Consider the following 21143-nt stretch of genomic DNA (forward strand, 5'->3'; position numbering starts at 1 on the left):
CTCGGCTACCTTTTATGTTCTCCGCACTGAGAGCACTATTCATTCAGCTATGAGCTCTGCTAAATATGGATTCAATCTGCTGTTGGGAAACAGAATTGGACTGGGACAATTTATCAGACGGTAACGCAATAACTTTATTGCTACAGTATCTATAGACATACGTCAGATATCGACAGTAGCCATCTGACAACTTAGTAAGTGTGGTAGGTACGCACATAATGACGAGTACTTACTACCGTGATGTGTTTCTCTATGCTCAGAATGTCAGCAATTCCCCCAAATCATAAAACGCGTCTAATCTTTTGATTCGTCTCCCTGATCACGCCCCAGCATTACACTACTATACAAGTATATGACAGTCCTCATTTTAAGACATTTTTGTATGTAGCTGTTTGCCAATGGTGCCTTGAGATATGAGTAACCCATCTTAAATGTTTCTGAAGATAATGGCCTATTTTGGCTGAATTTTCGCTTGGTTTATTATTAAAAATGTCAAACAGTGTCAGTAAACTTAATCCATTTCACTTAACAAGCAGCAGTTTGGCAGATAGTAAAAGAGGCTAAAAGCTGATCAAATGGAAGTCAAAACCAAGCATTATTTTCAAAAATATGTTCTATGCAGGCCCACTAGTTGAAACAATTCATTCTGATAAATATTGCGTTTGTGGAATAAGAGTTAATCTACCCGTTTTAGCCATCTCTGGGGGCGGCCATTTTGTCACTTCTGTCGACTGAAAATGACATCACAGTTGCTCAGGGCTCGGATAATGACTGGTCACAGCTCACCTGTTTTCTGAAGCTGAGCCATGATTGGCCGTTATCTGAGCCCCAGTATCTGTGATGTCATCTTCGACATCTGTTGACAGAAGTGACAAAATGGCCGCCCCAGAGATGATTAAAAACTGGTGGATTTTGCTGCTTAACTCAGATTCCACAAACACAATATTAATCAGAACGCTCTGTTTCAACTGCTGTGAACATATTCTTGAAAAAAAAAACGTTTGGATTGACTTCGCCTTTAATGCCACTACCAGTTGAAGTCTACTGTCAAACTAAACATAAACCAAAGAGAATTTACACATTTAAAACAACCACACGAGCTTCATGCTGTGTTGCCGCCATCACGGAAAATGCCATGAACAGGCTGAGAATGTATATTTGAACGTAAACGACGCACCAACACATGTGGACAAACAGTACAACAATACACACAGGCATATATTCCTTATCTTTTGTCAAAAACAATGTCATTACTACAGTTTACAGAGTCACTTTCAGTAGTTGTGAAAGTCTTCTTTGTTTGTCTCTTCTTGACTTCCCCCTGGTGGCCAAGTCGTGCACACCAGAAGACATTGCAATGAGTTAATCATGATGCACAAACGGTTTCTTTACATTGTATTTAATTATGTTGTAACTATGTGAAGTACAATGTTATAGAGGGCCGCTTTATTCAATAAAAACACACATACATTGCAAAAGTGTTTGCAGGTTTTTGGGAGAGGGCAGTAACAGATTAATGGCATTTCCATTCATTTCAATGGGGAAAAATGATTTTAGAATCGCATGCTCACAGAATAACTTGTAGATACAAGTTGAAGATTTTATATATATATATATATTTAAAGCAGTGGCAACAATGTCATTTCACATTCTGCAATAATTATAATATAGCAATTGTCAAGCAAGAACAAAACCGTTGTTATTTGTTAGCTTGATTTTTAATAGACGACAAACATAAACATTAGGCAAAGACTCTGTCATTTGCGTAAACAACTCAGGCTAAACGTAGCTCCTTTCCAACATACAAAGATCTTGGACCAGTGAAGATGTATCACTTCAACGTACGTTTTTGACCAATTAGTGCTTTTGTATTAGCCAGAGCTTCGGTGCCATCTTGTGGCATATTAGGCGGTTGGAGAAAGAACACGACTACATGCCAAGCACCACAAACGTGTATGTTTCACATGAGGATAGGACCGATACCACAGGGAAATAAATGTGAATAGGTGAATGTTTGAATAGAGAACTGAAAATAGGCCTGGGCTTTCTGCACTGATAGCTACTTTTGATTTTGGTCACTATGATCTTGATGTAAAAATGTCATCCCTGAGCACGGCGCACGCACAGCCACAGCCACTTTTCATCAGCCCCTAACAAAGGAGATGGAGGAGGAAGTGATTTCTATTTTGACCCCGACGAGTGCAAAATCTCATCTCACCGGCAACATGGCAACCACCGGACAACATTGGTTAGACTGCAGGGGTGTCCAAACTATGGCCCGGGTGCCATTTGTGGCCCGTGGCATGTACTAAAAATGACATTTGTCATTGCCCACAAGGCTACTTTTAGGCTATTAATAAATTGGTTCACATGCTACACACATCATTGCTGTCCTGTGAAAAACACGCATCTCCAATTTTGAAAACGTTTTTAACTTTCACAATGCCATGTCTGTGACGCGGAAACACCATTCATGTAAAAGCCTAAAAAAAAAAAAAAAAAGATACAAATAACCTTCCAAATACTAAAGAATAAATTAAATATAATTTTAGGAGCAAAAATTGTTTCTTGCGCATTCTGCTGTGTCAAGATCCAATTTATGAACATATCACATTAATCATCTTCAAGTAACTGTTTTAAAAAATGGTCATCTTACTACAATTTGATCTGGTTTTGGTTCTGAATGTGAAGAAGGGATTCGGCAGTACAGGGGTGGATCTAGACTAGTGGGATTCAGGGCCGTTGGACACCCCAAAATCTTTAAATAAATAAATAAATAAAAATCCTAAACAATTGTCTTATCACCTTTAACAGAAAGCTGTTATGTAATAGTTTTTGAAAATAATTAGAAATATAAACCATATATAATTGCTTGCTCGAGTGATTTTAGTGTGTTTACTAAATTAAAGTTGAAGAATTGGCCCTTGCGTCCTTGCATTTTTAAAAATTTGGCTCTCAGGAGAAAATTTGGACAGCCCTGCACAAGAGTCACAAGAGCTGACGCCTGATTATAAAAAGGAGTCATTTCAGTGAACAGAGTCTGATTGACAAGGGTCAAAATGAGTGAATCCAACATTAAACTACGAATCGTGCTGATCCCGATGTAAAATACATTTATGCCGCGAAGGCAATCCTTTCATAACGCCATTCGCAGGCATCGATACAGGTCACGGCTGTCCCTGCCATCATTCTGCCGCTTCATGTACTGACATTCCGACACTCGTGTGTCTTGGCGAGCCATTTTCAATTTCCCCCAAAGACTCATCAATGCCCCATTACCAAGTCAAATCAGGTGGTGCTGCACAGCTTTGCAGAGAACGAGGACTGCAAGCAAACGCGCGCGCGCGCGCACACACACACGCACGAACCACAGGATTCAGTCAGGATGCCTGCAAGCTCTGCACAGGATCACAAACAGCGTGAGGAGAAATCACTGCTGGCCAAATACCTGAGCGAGGTTTCTGGCTAGGAAGAGCAAGCGCATCTTTTTGGACGCTCTTCTTAAACTGCCAACCAGATTGCCATCTCCCGGGGCCGCTAGTCACACATTATAGTTTCTCATTTCACATGCCACAAACAATTAAAGCACGCCTTTCAATCCCCATTACCCATGAGCTCCCTTACTGCTAATTAGCTTACAAATACAATACGCTCGGAATCTAAGCGCAAAGCATGACCTCTACCGCTCCGCGTTTATTTATCTACAATAAACTCCCAAGGAACGGCTCGCGTTTTTATCTCCCGGCAACAGAAAGTACAAGGTGGACGAGGCCACTGTAACGTAAGCGGCCACGCTCCAAAGGTAGAGTGAAGCCATCGGAGAGACGAGACAGAAATATAGAGGACATGTCCGTTTTTGTTTTCTGGGCCTCGTCATCCATCACAGCCCCTCCCGCCCCTCCCTTTTTTTTTTTTTTTTTTTTTTTTTTAACAGCAGCACGGGCAAGACAAATAAAACTCTAGGGAAGAGTCAGAAGCAGTCTTGTTTTATGTTCAGAGTTTCACAAGCTCTCAGTTTGTTAATGGAAATGCTGGAGTGTTAAGTACAGCGGGAGGGGGGGGGGTGGGGGGAGAAGCAGGTCTGCCCGCTTCTCAGGGGAGGGCCCTGTGCCCACTGGTAGGGAATCTCATCCCCTGCGACTGCAAGCGTTGCAAGCACATTGACGACTGAAATGTAAACTACTGCCTCAAGACTTGCTTTTGGCTTCGATTGTATTGAGCCACCATCTTCCGCAGATGGAAGGCCAACACCCGCAGATTGTTTGCTTTGGGACTTGAACCTGCGACGGCGCTCTCCGGGAGCTCAAGCGCACGCGTGAAATCTGCAAAGACGTCAAGCTAACGGAACATCTGCCCCACGGCAGCTGCCAATCTTTTTTTTTCTTTTTTTTTTAAAATCAAGAGCTGATCGAGAAGAACTCTGTGGGGCGGTCCGGTTTGGAATGGTTTCAAATGAGGTAAGCATTTGATCACTGCTGAGTTAAAGGCAAATAATGAGCTTTCAGAAATGGAGTGCAGTGTGCACACCCTGGCCAAGTTTTTGCAGGCAGACTAGCAAAGTAAGCAAGTCAGCATGTGATTACATTTGATGAACTCACTTGTCTCTCCACAGCGCTCATGTTGACATGAGCATATTTCAAAACTCGAATCAGCAAGCTGAAGGATCTCTTTTTATGTGCCATGTACATTTAATGTGAGGAGGTTTAATTGGGCCTCACACTCAACTTTCTGTTCCGTCTGTTATTGAAAAAAAAAAAAAAAAAAAAAAGGCTACTGTTGCAAACCACTTCAAATGTAAAACGAACCATTACCCCAAAAAATCTAAACACCTTCCAACGTATAATGAACAGAAATAATCTAAAGCACACAAATGAGGCAACGCGTACCTGACGGTTCATTTTCCGAATAGTCAATCGAGGCCATGCAGAGAAAGGCCCACCCCTAGTTTGAAGATAATGTCTGTCCGTCCGCTCACTAGCGATGTGCGATAGGGCTGCTCGAGATTGGGAAAACATGCGCTATGCGATATGAGTGTTGAATTTTGCGATATTGATATTTTTGTGATACTTAACATGCTTGTACATAAAGATTTATTTTTTTAAATTGTGGCAAAATAATCAGACTCATTATATTACCTAATCAATTTGAATGAATTACGATTCAAGAATTATTATTTGTACCGGTAATCATAAATACATAATTTATTCCGCTCACAAGTGACCAGCGTAACATACCCGTTGCCTTTTTGAGCAACACTTTCGAGATGTGACCAATCACTTGTTTTACTCATTTACCTGCTAGCATTGACTGAGAAAAATAGAATGTTGTTATTATTCAATAAAGTTTACTTGACTGTTGAATGCAGTACAGAAAACAGCGCTGTTATTGTATTGTATTTTATTTTTATACCATTTAATACTTTTGAATAGGTTTTTAAAAAATTCTATTTCTTAACATCGACTGACATGATATACTTACATGTGATCAAATTTTTAGCTGTATCGGCAAGCCCTACTTTCCATCTTCTCAGTGTCACGCTTAACGGTTAACGGTTCAACTTGTATTATTCCGCACTTCAATTTATTTTGAACAAAGATTAAAATTCAGGGAGTTTTCAGTTTTATTTTACACTTAAGTTAATGTTTTACAAATGAATCCTAAATAAGAGTGTGTTGTGTTCCATTTTGAACTTTAAATTCTGTATTGCAAAGTGACTGTTCCGCCTTCTATCATAAATAAACAAAATGGTCTTTCTTTAAAATGATCTGACATTAGTTTAACAGAAACTGTATGCATCAAAACACTAGTGGTAATGGTTACATGGTATCTATATTGGTGAGTATTCAAGAGTTGCCTCTAGTATTGGTACCGGTCTGAAACAAAGTGATATCGAACATCCCTATTTTAAACGATCGAGGAATGTATCGTACGATAGTACAAAGTAGGGATAGACCGATTATCGGCCGGGCCAATTATCGGCCTTTTTTAAAAATCTGCTGGCCGATAATAAATAAATTTAGAGCTGTGTTAACTTCAAGGAACTATTTCAAATTTTTATTTTCAGTTCACTTTATAAGAGATTCTAGTGACCCTGGGAACACTCTGCAACTTTTGTTTTTGTTTGAAATAAAAAAAGAATTGAAAAAATTGACATTTTGGACAATATTATTTACTGTAGAAAACAATGTGGAGCTATTTATGTTTTTATTCAACTTTTGAAGACGTGCTGATTCTCCCTTTGTGTTAGAACTACACAACAAAGAAGCGTATTGGCAAAAATTTATAATAATGAAAAAAAAAAATCAACATTATGCAAATCAGAAAAAATGTTCAATAAACATATGCTTAAAGATGATTAAACAAAGTTAAGAGTTTTTCCCTTTAATTTTGACGGCAATATTTTTCCAGAAAACAAATATCGTCACCAAATATCGCCCCCCTTGACCAATGATAATCGGTATCATATCGGCCCTAAAAAAAAAACAAAAAAAAAAAACATATCAATCTATCTCTAGTACAAAGTATTTATATTGCCCTATGATACATACACAGTAATATTGCACTGCACTACTACTTGTACATGTACAAAATCGAACTGAATTCGAGACCTTACCACCCACCACTTCATATTTTCTTCATTTTGAGAAGAGAGACAAATAAGACGATGAGCCTCCTGGTGTGTTACGCCTCAAGCTAAGTGACTGTGATTCCTGCATTTGCTTTTTGGAGTGCCTAGAAACCTGTTTGGCTGAGAGAAAGATGAAGAGCTTCACCTTTTGCTGTCTCCTATTTGTCCGTTTGTCCCCAGGGGCTTTTGGGTTGCCTGCGACAACAAAGTGTGTGGGGGGGGGGAAGGCGACAAGAGGAGAATATCGCTGCCATCCGGGAGGGGGAGAAAAAAAAAAAAAAAATGGTGGAAAGCTTACAGGTAAACAGTGTGTGGGAGCTGAGGCGAGCTCTAGTTTCCAACAATCAATCATGACCCACTCCTCCACAACATGTGCTTTCAGTACAAGAGGTACATCAGATCATATTACAGCTACTTTGTTGCTCTAAAAAAAAAATCATAGCGCTTTGGCTTCCATCTAGTCAAGCACTACAAAACCAACGTGATGTGCTTCAAAGACTCGCAATGTGGCGGCACTGACAGAAGCCCAAACAAAAGCGAGCAAAGCGAGATTTAACCCGACTTTCAACTCAGCAGATGATCACACGACGCCGCGAGAGCTTTGGGGCGGCTGATGGTGACAGGAGTAATTTGCTACTCCGCTGATTTGAAAAAGGTGTGCTCCACAGATGACGCGAGGAACAAGTTCCTTGTCATTTTGAAGAGGAGCTATGGAATCAATGACAAGAGATCAATGTTGTCTCTCCCACTCGCTCTTGCAGCAATGTGCATGAGCTACAACGACCGAGCTCACCGATTTCCTGTGCAGGACTCCCAGACGGCAACGCTACAGCCTCGCTCCGTGCGTCAGTGCGCTGGTCACAACCACCACCACGTCGTCAACGTCGCGCATACTACAGGAGGGTGGGGAGAGGCTCGAAAATACCCGAGGCCAGCCAAAGCCAGATAGACGGAGCTGGAAGCATGCGGCTACGGCAGCGTCTTCATTAGCAAGAGCCGAGGCGCTCATCCTCTCAGTTAATTAGGGCTTGTGCCACTTCATTCCGGGGCTGGGGAGAGGATGTTGGAGGCTTCGTTGCTTTTTATTTCCCAGCCTAACGCCTGGGCTGCTTCTGTTGCTTTATTAACAGGAAATATCTTGCAGATTTACAGCTCTGCAGAAAACATAAATTTCAATAATTATTCCAAACTCGTTAAGAGGGACAAGCGCTCCCTCTTTTATCTCTTCTTTTTTTTTCTTTTTTTTTTTATTAAGACGGTCTCTAGAACCAGCGCGCCTCTTTCTGAGAAGCTCATTTCCATAAAGGTGCCCTTTAACGATTGCATATTATAAACACATTAAATTGTACACTGATTTGCCACAGTCACACTTAGCGCTTCAAACACTTTGCGACCAATCGCCACCCTGGAGGGCTCAGCAAATACCGAGAATGTCACATTTACATTCCGCACCATTACTTCAGCAATTCGGCTGTCACGAAACAAAATAGATGAGCACTGTTCTCTCTGCAGAGGAACTGGCCGGACGCGGCAAAACCCGTCGGAATATGAATGAACAAAATGCAAATTAAAAGGGAGAAAATGTGCGGCATTAGAAGGGCTCCTCTTATTAGCCGCACCCGCGCACGCATACGCTGGCCCGATGCCTAGAATGAGACGGTATCGGCAGTGAAGGATCTCGCTCCGATTAAGGAGGGAAACGCATCAGATACAAATGGCACGTTTAAAAAGCTCCACACTTCAATCAATACGTGCAGTGTATTGCCTTGCTGCCTCCTCATCTCGCTTGCTAATGTTTCTTTCACGAGGCCAGCCCGCTGCTGGTGACATTATAGCTACAGCGCTCCCACAAGTCCCTGATGGATGGGTGAAAACGGCTGGCGTAAAACACAATTAGTACGGTCCATATGGCTGCTCGTGGAGGAGGAGCAGTGGGATCCCGCGAGAGGCCCGTTCTTTTGTTACCTACAATGATCAAACCGTTGTCATCATAATAGAGCCCTTCCAATTTGGCTCGCTTCATTTTCGGGGGGGGGGGGGACAAAAAAAAAGCACAGACTACAACAAATCCTCATATTGTGGAATGACTCTTGGCAAATACATTAAGCAACCTTGGCTGAGAGCGTAATCAATAGCTCCATCATCATGATTAATGGCTCATATTGGATCATGGGGAGATTTAATGTGAGAGTAGCGTTACTTCTTCATTTCGGCGCTCGGTCACATCGATTGCTTTAACCACACCTTTCCGTTTTTGTTTTTTGCCCAATTGAATGCATTGATGAGAGAGCACAAGTGTGATCAACATACATACGTTCGCTTCACACACGGGGGGCGGGAATAAATAAATAAATGAAAAGATGAACAGCACCGTAGGCGCTCTGAACGTCCGGCCTGACAAAACATTTTGTTGCCGGAGAAATTCAGACACCCTATAGTACGTTGGACTGAACAACAGCTTGAGGCAACAGATTTATTACAAATTGATCTATAAGATAGCACTGCTGTGCTTCACTATTCGTGCTCTCTCTCTCTCTTTCTCTCCACTGATGGTTGCCGGGGTGGAAGTGCCACAGTGGCAGATCTAAACCCAATCCTCAGATCTCATTTTCTCTGTGACAGCTGCTGGATCTGCGCTGCGGAGGCAACATGACCGCCCCCTAAACCTAGTGGATCCAGCCTTAAGTACCAGCATACTAAACTGGAGGCTCGGGTCGCTCAATAGGTGCGTGGAGCCTGCAAAGGTGCGAGCAAGGACAGAGCATACCCGAGGCAACCCATGAAGAGGAGAGCGGACCGTGCAGGCGGGAGGCGGGCGAGGAGCGCTGGGCGGTTATTTTCTTAGAGCCGCATAAGCCCTGAACTCAGCATTGGCTCGCGTGTCATCTCCATTAAATCCTAAGTCCGAGGTCTGCCGCTCCGCGAGCACACTGGGCCTTCTGCAAAGTCACAAAAGTGCTAGCAATATCAGCAGTACTTGCAATATCCACACTGGCAGGGGCGAGAAAAGACGAGGGAAGTTGAGGAATCATCGAAAAAAGTTAACGGAAAACAGGTGGGTGTCAAGGGCCTCAGTTGTTCACAATAGGGCTGTCGCGATCAAATATTTGATCGATCGAGGGCTTTAACAATTGTACTTTGCATTTAAATATATCGCTAGGGATATACAAGGATAAAACAAGGATAAAATGCAGACAGTAAAATAAAAACATTGTTTGGTTTTAAAACGAGTTATTCATATTTTCGAAGGAAAAAAAAGACTTTAAAAATCGAATCGGGGCTTGAGTGAATCATTACATCCCTACATATTGCCAAACCGATTTTTGCACGATTACTGTTTATTAACCAATTATTGTTGTTTATTTGGTACCGTTTAGTGAACACTTCACAACAATAAAGCAATACCACACAAGAGACTCATTTTGTTGTCAGCAATCTTTTTGCAACTGATCCAGTTACTGGTCCGTTCATTGTTTTCCAAAGTAAAGGCAGATGTTTGCAAATTACTTACTTACTTTAATTAAACATAAATTCAATCTGCTTTCATGTAGGACTTCAGAAATCAGAGAATAATGATTACTGTTGAGAGGCTGGTTTGGACAATTTCAAGTTAAACAATGGCTGTAAATCATTACTCAATTATCAAAATGGTTGTCAATTCATTTCATCATCGACTAGTTGCTTTATAAATCTCGAGTTCACAAACAGGGACCAAATAGTCCGACGGTTTGAGAAAGAACAATGATCTCAATTTACAATTGCAAGGAATTTGAGGATTTCTATCTGCGGTCCATTAAATCGTCAAAAGATTGGGAGAATCTGGAGAAATCGCTGCACATAAGCGCCGAGGCCGAAAATCAACATTGAATGGCTGTGACCTTCGATCCCTCAGCCAGCACTGCATTAAAAGGCTGCGTCACTGCGTAAAGGACATTGGCACGCGGGTTCAGGAACACTTCCGAAAACGGCTGTCACCGAACATAGTTCATCACTGCTATGAATGGACTGACGTAGAGTGGAAAAGTGTTCTGTGGTCTGACGAGTCCACATTTCAAGTTGTTTTTTGGAAAACATGGACGTCATGTCTTCCGCGCCAAAGAGGTAATGCCATCTGGATTGTTGTCAGCGCAAAGTTCAAAAACCAGCAATTCCATACAGGTTTTAGAGCAACGTATGCTGTCATTCCGAGCAAAGGCAACGCCAAGCCACATTCCGCATATGTTACAACAGTGAGGCTTTGTAATAAAAGAGTGCAAGTACTAGACCGGCCTGCCAAACATTCCAGACCTGTTTCTCAATTAAAACGTGTGGCTCATCACGAAGCGCAAATTACGACAACGGCGAGCACGGACTCCAAACAAGCGTCAACGTTTCCTGTCCTCGGTTCCCAAACGCTTACTGAGTATTGTTACAAGGAAAGGCGATGTAACACAGTCATCATAAAGCAATGACACCGTCAAATTGTTTTTGTCAAGTGTAAAGTTAAATTCAACAGGTCGACAGATCAGCGTTTGCCAGTCATCCCGAATACTATGAGAAAACGTTCTCATTTGTTGCCCCAAAATTGTGGTCTGCCTCTGCATCTTATTAAATCCTACCTTTAACACACACCTGTTTTTCTGGCTTTTAACTCAGTTTTAGATGTTGGTTATTATTTTTTTATTCTTTTATCGTTATCTGGTTCTATACTATTTTTGAAATTGGTGTTCTTACTTATATCCCCATTTGTTTTTATTTGCTTTCTGTACATGCTACGCTGTGTTCAACTTTGGCCAACAATGAATTGGCTCGATGAATTGGATTGGAATAATTAAATGTACTCACCCATATTTTTGAACGTGCACACGGAACTTTGCAGTGTAGATTCTGTTCGTCTTGATTTACTTACTGAGCAGCCTGGACGGCGGTATTTGTACGGATTAGAACGACCGCTTCATTTTGGACACGCCGCCGGATTCCTTAATTGCAGAGACACCACCAGCGAAGACCTCGAGCGAGGCACAGCGCAAGTGGCTGGCATCCAGGTCCGGTCAAAACGGACTTTCCCCCTTCTATTTATGTCAACTTTAGGTTGAACTTATGATACTGAGCATCCGGGACATGGACGAGAACACTGCCTTTGCCATGACATGATCCCAAGATCAACTTCCTCTCCAACGCTTGCCATCGCTCGTCACGTTTTGTGGCGGCATCACAAAACATGAAAACTCCTAAGAAAGCAGAGGAAACACCTCTTTATGTGGTCACCCAGCGGGTTTTGTGCAATTTTATGAAGTCTCTTGTGATGTCACACATGACAACAATCTAAAAATCATAGACTTCTGAGGTATACTACCCCCCCCAAAAAACTGTCCACCTCGGGGGCACTCAAATTTTATGCCTCCACTCGACTAGACAAGATCACTGCTGGATTATTACAACAAACAAGGCAGAGTTTAACCTTAATGTTTAAAGGGGTCAAACACAAACTTGTTCTGGCGCAGCCGATGGAGCCTTAACGTGACGATTGCAGCTGCAAATGACACCGTCTGCATGTTTCACAGCAAGGGAAGCGTGCGGAAGAAAAAGGCCTTTTGCCTTGCGCGAGGAGTAAATGTGTGTCGCTGGCAGAGAGGGAGAAAAGGGGTTCATCCTTGAAAGATGTTGAAATATTCCAGCGAGAAAGTATGTCTGTGCAAATGTCTCGGGGCGGGCGGCTGCAGGGGGTGTGCACAGTAAAAGACTGGTAGGCATTGTTTGTGTTTCTGCACTGCGAGCACCATGCCGTGTCATTAGATGAGGCAATCTCTTACCTAATAAGTACTGACACGCACACACAACGGCAAAGCGCTCCTCCTCATCCTCACCCCCCCCCCAGGGGCCAGCCAGCTGATCCTACACCATTTCATTTTCTTCCTTGACTGGGATGGCAAATGGCGGACTGTTTTTTTTTTGTTTTTTTTCATCACCGCATTTGAATTGCACTAGCGTTTACCTTTGCTTCGCAGGTTCTAGAAAACTGTGTCGTCTGCACGAATACGTTGACTAAATAGCGAGCCGGCGTCAACTGTTGCGATCGCAAACGTGAGCCGACGCTTCATTTCCAGTGTCGCTCATGTGGATGAAGCGCAAAAGAAACGGGCCGTGTTGCTCGCACAGTGCACTCGTGTGTGCTAATTGTGATATGCACAGGACAACTCAAGTCAAAGCTCATCCCGGCAGTGTGCGGCTTCAAAACAACACAAAATGATTACACTAGTTCCTCAAATATTGGCAGGGGTTGTTTATTGGAAGGAGGCGCTTATTTGAGATGAGGCCTTTATTTGTACAAATGCAAAAAACAAGACCTGGACTGATTTGTCCGTTAAGAATTTCCATTTCTGTTTTATAATGGGAATGGAATCGGGATGGCCGATATTGTGCGTTTTGACAAATATCGGCGTCGGCCTTTTTAAAACATCTGAAGGGCAATAATAAATCCATTTAAAACTGTGTTGAAATCAAAACAAAGATATGTGAAAGTTACATTTTCTGTCATTTTGAAATTTGGTTGAACTTCATTTACTATCGACTACCACCCTGGGTGCTCCCTTCTCATATTTGCAACGTGTTAAAGAAGTGTTTTTTGCTTTTTATCTTGGGAAATAGATGTCTTTGTTCAAAGAATTCAAAGAAAAAGTGCAGCAGCATGTCTTACAAAATTAAATGGAAACTTGAACAAATAAATAGCTCCTTAAAGTTTTCTACATTGGAGTTGTCCAAAACGTCCCTATACAGAAATGTTAATGTTTCACTTTGCTTTGTTTCAAACATAAAGTGCATGGAGTTCCCAGGCACATCTTGGAACGTGAAGTGAAAAAAAATATAAAAAATATAAAAATAAAAATACCCTGAAGTTTAGCTAATTCTAATATGATCTGTTATCAGCTAGCAGATTTTTTAAAAAGGGCCGATGCCAATATTCGTCAAAATGCCAAATATCGGCGCCGATAATCAGCCCGGCCGATAATCGGTCTATCCTTAGTTCATTCCGAACACATAGAATGGTGCGCACACTTGTGCAAACACATTATCTTAGTTATCTTTGCTTCCTCTCTCAAAAAGATTTCTATCAAAAAAGAAAAAAAAAAAAAAAGAATTCTATCACTTTCTAATCATTTAAAATGCCCCATGTGAGTCTGTGCGTTTGTGTAAAAACATATGTACTGTTTCTAGTATCCAGATTACACACGCTGGTAACACAATAAAAGGTTTTCTTTGGTCCAAGTGTGGCACTGCAGAGCTGGGCCTCAATCAAACTGGGCTGAGATATGAGACAGCTCTTACGAGAGGTGAAGGGAAACTGACAAAGAAGACACAACACATCCAGTATATCGCCTCCACCGACTTGTTGGGATCAGCCGGGAGAAAATGGGCTGCTGCTGATGGCTGGAGTGACGAGCGGGGGCTGCTGCTGTTCTTGCCTGCTATCTGCCAGTGTGCGTGTCAGTCCAATATCTTAGAACAACACATGCCAGGCTTTGCTACAGCCAATTACAAAGCTCCTGGCGCAGGTAGCAAGAAGCACTTTCAGAAAGAAAAAAAAAAAAAAAACGAAGGGAGCTTCGCTTCTTGCATGAGCCACCAGTGAGTACGACAAACAATAAAGATGCAGTATTAAAAAACGTCGGAGCTTTCTTCATAACATGCAGCAAGGAGGGACGGTCCTGTATTTTTTCACAATCCTCCACTTTTGAATGCGTTGCTCGTATGCGGAAGGCCGCGCTAGCTTTCAGTGGCATTTCCGTCTCATGAGAATATGAGGTAAGTATCTAACGTGCTTGATCCGTTTCACCTCGCAAGGTTAACAAAATTTCCCGTGTGAGGGGGGAAAAAAAAGAAAAAAAAACCTCACCGTGTACATGTGTTGTGCATTTTGTGGTATTTTGGCTGCCAATGTCGGAGCAAAGTTGGCAAGCGGTCAAATATTAACCCATTAAGGATGGGAGTGCATAACCGTCTTTCTACCCTTAAAGCCTGGAGAGGGGTGGGGAAAAAAAGTGATTTTATTCTTTGTACATTTTTAATCAATCGGACGATTAATCGATAATCGGTATTTCTTAATCGGCCGCAAAAAATCTATATCGGTCAAACCCTAATAAATGAAGTATGATTCAGTTACTAGTTTGGTCCGTAACGTTAGAAAATAGGCAAAAATGTTGATCATTGTTTTCCAAAGTAAATGTAAATGTTTCATTTTGATTCAACACAAATAAAATAAGTCTGCTTTTGTGGAACAATGAAATTTTGATCTAAAAAGGTATCTATGATTACTCAATTATCAAAACTAATTATGGATTACTTTTTAAAAATCAATTAAATTAATCGTTGCACCTCTAGTCTACTGGAATAATCACTTTACTTCACTTTCTGTATGAGGATAACATGCGGCATCGATTTCTCTTCTTGTTTTGATTCGGAATACAACATTTCCAATGCATTTGTGAGTTTGGAAATACACTAAATGCCATAATCAGGAGGTTTTTTTGTTTGAAATAGATTGCTATTGTTCTGAAAACACCCGAGGACAGTCGACTGTGTTGGTTTTCACGGGCAAACTTTTCACTCTCCTACCAGCAAAATTTGAAAGTGTATACAAAACGCCCTGAGAAGCCTATCAGCTAGTCACCTTGCTTTGAAACACAACAGCCTTGCAGAAAGTGCAATATCTATTTTACAATAGAGGCTTCGCACACCAACGCCTTTATTACACCACCTCATGCAGAGCCTGACATAGCTCGGAGACCACAGCCAGACATTATAATGGGCAATCATCTTGGCCATTCATGGCAGTGAAAAAAATATCCAGTGACGGCATGCGGGTGAAAAACAGCAAGAGGCAATCTGAACGCAGCGTGTCAATGTTGAATTGCCAAGTGTGTGTAATGACAAATCATCCTACAAATACTCTGAGTGCCAGACTGTAGTGAAAATGGATTTTTTTTTTTTTCCCCTTTCACATTTTTTCTGTCCTACATATTATTGCTCACAGGGAGATGGCGTTCCTCTAACACACATTAGCCATTAAAGGGAAATAACCGAGGCTATTTCTCTTCCGATTAATCTGCAAGCGCTGGGATACATTAACATTCAGTGGACGGGGTGTGTCACTCGTCATTTTTACCACTGCTGCGCTTGAGCTCAATTTGAAACACTATAAAACACCCTGACCTCCTTTAACCCTCGAACTAGTCGGGTAATGAGGATTTTTCCTCCCCCCTTAAAGACACTGCAGTTATAGAAAAAACATCATAATAGAACTGTGCATAATAAGCAATAAAATGGCAGTCAAATGTCTCACGCAACTGTTTTATGAACAGCTCCAGACATTGAGATCCGCAACAAGCCTGAGCAGGTGTGTTACGTACGAGTTGGAAAACAGCCCAACATGTCCACATCAGGTCGTTTAAAGGCATTAATATTGCGTATAATGTTGAGGATAGCGGCGATTTACCAAGCGATGCTTTTAAGCTTTCTGGTAATTCAATCGTTGACTAACACCGTGGCAATCTGACAAGCGGGGAGACGGAGAAGGAAGTCTGTGTCGCTTGGAATAAACAAGTGAGTTGTAGGCAATCTCTGAAGGTATAAATCAACACGCAATACCAGGGGGGCTGTTCATACAGTAAAACCACCTTCAAGTAATGCAGTAATCCCCGGCATCTTCGCGGTTCACTACTCACCAATTACAGTACAGTGGTGTCAGGTACGTAGGGTGTAGAAGATTATCCTATCGATTACTCCATCAATTCCAACACATTAAATAGAGATGGTCGGATGTATTCCATTCGCTCAGAAGTTTATTTAAAAAAGGGAAACGTTAGCTAGCATAGTGTGCATAGCATAGCATAGAAGCCTTTAATAACACGCTGGCACTAATTGACGTGTCTTAACACAGAAGGTCAAACAAATACGCACTTTACACAAAACGTTAAAAGATCATCTTTTGGCCTTCACACAACATGAATGTTAAGGAGTTGAGGCAAGTTGTTGTAGCCAAGTAGACAACACCAGCTATTAGTGGCCGCAACAAAAGAAAAGCAGAAACATACTTTTCACTTTTGAAGGAGGTGGAGGTGCATTCAAGGGCTGCCAAGAAAATAGAACATCACCAACGAAGACGAAAAAACACTCAAAAAAATGAAACCGAACAACGGCGCCCAGATTCCAGCAGATGCCGCCAAAGTAACGTTTGAATTGCTTTGGCCTTAGCACAAAAAGTCTGAGATGTTCAGCAGATAATGGAGGATTCACAGGCATACAACTTCCATTTTTTTCTCTCGCACGTTAGGTTTTCATAATGATCATAATCTCACATGTAATACAGTAATATCAAGGGTTAGGTTCAGCAACAGGTGGATTTTTGTTCTGAAATGGCATAGCTATAAATTGCAATGCATGGTAAAAGTATTGTGCTAGCATTTTCAGGTCAAACTTGAAAAAATTAAATAATTCTCAAAAACCAGCTGTGCTACAAAAAAAAGGCCGTTATGGCTGCTAGGTAGCAAGGGGGATCGGTAGTGTTTGAGCCGATAATACAGTACTAAGATCGATTCACAAACTGTAAACATTGATACGGTTCTACTTCAGTCACATGAGGCGCTGTATTTGCAGTATCGTACTACAAAGGAAAATCGGTACTGGGTATTGATTAGCTGATTCACACCAGGACCACACAAGTTGAAGCAGCAGAGTGGCTTTCTGTGCAGCAATGAAAGTTATTCCAAGACTTCCATGTTGACAGATAGCGGCAAAATCCATTTGTGGTGGCCCGCAACAGGTAAACGTTTAGGTGGGAAACAGTGCAGCTGTAATGTTCTATTTCTGAGCCGTTCAACGACGTCATTGATCGATCTGTGAATCAAAGACATTAGGCCCGATCATAAATTTTGTATGAAATACAAAATAATGACCTATCTGATCCAGCCGATCAGATCAGGTGTAAAGTCTAACGAGAACGAATTATTCCATAAAACACTTCATCAAAATGGGTCATTTGATTTTGAAATCTGTGGTCGACAATTGTGCAGGAGTCAACTGCATTAGGGCCACTCACAATTTAACCAGCGGTAGCAATGGTGTTCACAGAGAAACGCTTCTTTTGTAATCTAACAAAGATATGGCTGAAATGTAACATTGCTGATGATGTCCTTGAGCTAAATGCCGATAAGACATCTGAAGCTGCTTATTTTTAAAAGAGACAGGAGGCAGCAACCTTCGGGCACAGAATCTGATTCAAAAATGAAAACTTTGCTCATCAGATCTAGCAGTTTGCGTTGTTGTCATATCGCCCTTAATATTCTTACAAATATTCTAAATGATGTACTACTAAATACATAAAGCTGCAAGATTATACTTTTGACATTTATAATGTCGCCAAATATCACTGATGGACCGGAGTTTGTATCTAAAAAGGGGTCGCATTAACATTGTTCCAAGAATTTATGAGGCAGATCTGTGTGTGTGCTGAGCTGCTTTACACTCATGTAAATACAAAAAAAACCCTACAGTTATATGTCCATCCACCCATTTTCGATGTCGCTGTTTACTTATTAGGGCCCCAGGAGAGTATGAACCTATCCCAGCAGATTTAGAGCAAGAGTGGGGTACAACCTGGTCTGGTTGGGGCAGATATAGACAAAAAAACATGCACACACACAATTACACCCTTGGACCATTTAGCATCTTAAATTAACCTACATATAGGAAAAACATGCGATATGTTAATATAATAAACTTGAACTTATGAAAGTAGTATTCAAGTTATATTCTTACTTATGAAGTTATTCACCACTGTTAAGATGTTTCCCACTTCTAATTGCTGACAATGAGTCTGTTTTTCCAATTGTCAGTGTTTGGTTTTAGTATACGTTCTCACACAAAACTCCACCGAAAAAAGCAGCCCTGAACTACTAGCTTGCAATTAGTCAAAACACAAAGCGTGACACACTAAAGGAAGCATGATAGCATCTGGCAGCTAACATTTCCATGAGCTAATGACAATAGCTCAATGGGCTCCGACTACTCCTTGAAACACACACGCAGTCGCGCACACGCACGCGCGCGCACCCACACACACACATACATACACACACAGCACAGGGTCCATTCAAATGGGAAGCGCTCACTGTGCTGCACTCTCGTCGTTCCAGTACATGTTGAAAACACAAACACTGTCCTAACACGAGCCGTGAGCTTTGTGGTGCGTGCTGCTGGCGCTAAACGGCGTGAAACGAGCTGTTCGCACCCAGACAGTACACCGCTCCCGACTGGCATTCCCAATCAGTGCTAGCGGCTGCTGCTAACCGGATAGCCGCGTTAGCTCACTGATAAGCCCGGTCTTCATGCTAACAGGGAAATTAGCCAAGCGGCTAGCTGGTTGACGTTACCAAACAAACCACAATGCACTGCATTATTTGGCACATTTTTCACAGGAACACTCATCGGAAGCAAAAGAACAAGGCTCACGGTGTGCGCTCACGGCACTTACCTTGGAGAGCTTGATCTACAACATCTGTGATTTGTTTGATGAGAGGCTGCAACAACAAACAATAGCGGCGGGCAAAGCAAAGCGGAGCAGCGGCGGGGGCAATTAGCCAACGTTAGTTAGCCAAGTGGTCGCCACTACAGACAGCCGCAGTGCCACCTTGTGTGTCTTTTTCTCGCCTTGCTCGTGAACGCACCACGTTTGGGGCAAAGCTGTCATAAATGATGGAGTTGGGATTCAAAGAGGGACTAATGGTAGCCGGGATGCTCAGACTGGTGTGTGTGAGAGGCACTCAGCGTGACAGCATCCTTCTTCATGTTGGGGTGAGAACAGTCGGGGGCTCTCAAAGTTCAACCGGTAAAATGTCGTCACCCACTGGCCGAAAGGGAGAATACCACAACACGCAACGAGGGAGGGCCTCGGGTTTCGACGGTATTTTGTTTCTTACGGCGGCGACGTAACCCCGATCGTGCACGTAAATCGGAGCGCGCAGGAAATCAAATTACAACAATTTTACTTTGAGAACATTTGAAAAAAAGAACTGCAGGTGTAACAAATTACCCTACAACAGTAATAAAAATCGAAAATAAAACACGACAACACCAATAATAACCACAAAATAATATTTATGAATATGAAAATATTTTCATACTGATATCTTCAAGACATGACAAGTTAATGTTAATTAATGTACATCATGTGAAGGGATGGGCAACTGGGTGCCCAGATCATAGTCTGAGTGGTCCCTTGATTTATCCCCCCCCCACCCCCAAAAAAACAACGTTTTTTAATTAAAACTTTACATTCATTTACTGTCTGTATATATTTTTTTACAAACGCCAGAAATTCTTCCAAAAACGCTGGCAATCATTCAAGATACGTTTTCCACGGAAGCACAGGGGGAAATCAGAAACTAATCACCACTACATGGCAGAGATTTAGTTGTGCTTACACTGGGTCTTACACTGCCCTGTGTTAAAATGTAAGTAGACTCTTTTTTTGCAGATTGGGAATGATATGCAGGACAAATATCACATTTTGAGTGAGTTGATTTGTGTGGGGGAAAAAATTTACAAAATGAGTTCTTGCACTTAATGTTGGTTTCTTGTCCAGCGGTTTTGTTCTGTCCTTGAATCATATTTTTGATGCAAGATCCCTGTGCAACATGCAAGTGCCCTTTGCACTGGAAAAAAATACACTATGTTGTTTGATGGGATTATTTGTTGGGTTAGATAGTGGATCTTTTATAATGCAGTGAAACATGTATTATCAAAATTATATATTGCACATATGCACGTATTTTGTCCATATATAAAATAGCATTTTTTTCCCTCATAAATCTAATTAGGAACTGCTGGTCCTAGGTGGCCATCCAGTAGCACTGATGAAAAATTTTGTATTTAAATTGCCCATCTATGTATACTCTTGAACAAGGGGTTATAAGGATGACCCCAGTATTGTGCAACAATGGTACCAAATTGGACATTCAAATACTCATAACTTACTTCAGGTATGACTACAAACATTTTTTTTTGTATCTCTTGGGGTGCTACATGCACGTGCCTCCCAATTTTCATAATCCTAGATCAAACGTACCAGGATAGGGCCGTCATTATTTAAAATCAAGCGATAGACTGTTTGGCAGTAACTGAGTGCGCCTTCATGTGCTGCGTGATGATGCTGTGTAGTAGTCTGTCCCAAACGCAGTCATTATAGTCACAATTAAAGTGAATCTTTGAATGAAAAACACTTACAGTCTATAGAAATAAAACAAAAGGAAATACAGTGGTACTGTATCTGAGAATTGCTTTCTTTTGCCATTTGATTATGTATTCTACGCCGCCCCCTATCACTGCAGTCAAACCATAAGTACAGTAAATACTTTGTATGCAAAACATTCGTCAAAAAATCTCATAATTACGCTACATAATTATATGATAAACATTTTAGGCTATAAAAATAAAACAATCACATGAGAAACTAAGTACGGCAGTAATGCCTTCTAGTGCC

Source organism: Filicampus tigris, chromosome 1 (assembly GCF_054856515.1).
Source record: "Filicampus tigris isolate MCC_2025a chromosome 1, RoL_Ftig_1.0, whole genome shotgun sequence".
Classification (NCBI taxonomy): domain Eukaryota; kingdom Metazoa; phylum Chordata; class Actinopteri; order Syngnathiformes; family Syngnathidae; genus Filicampus; species Filicampus tigris.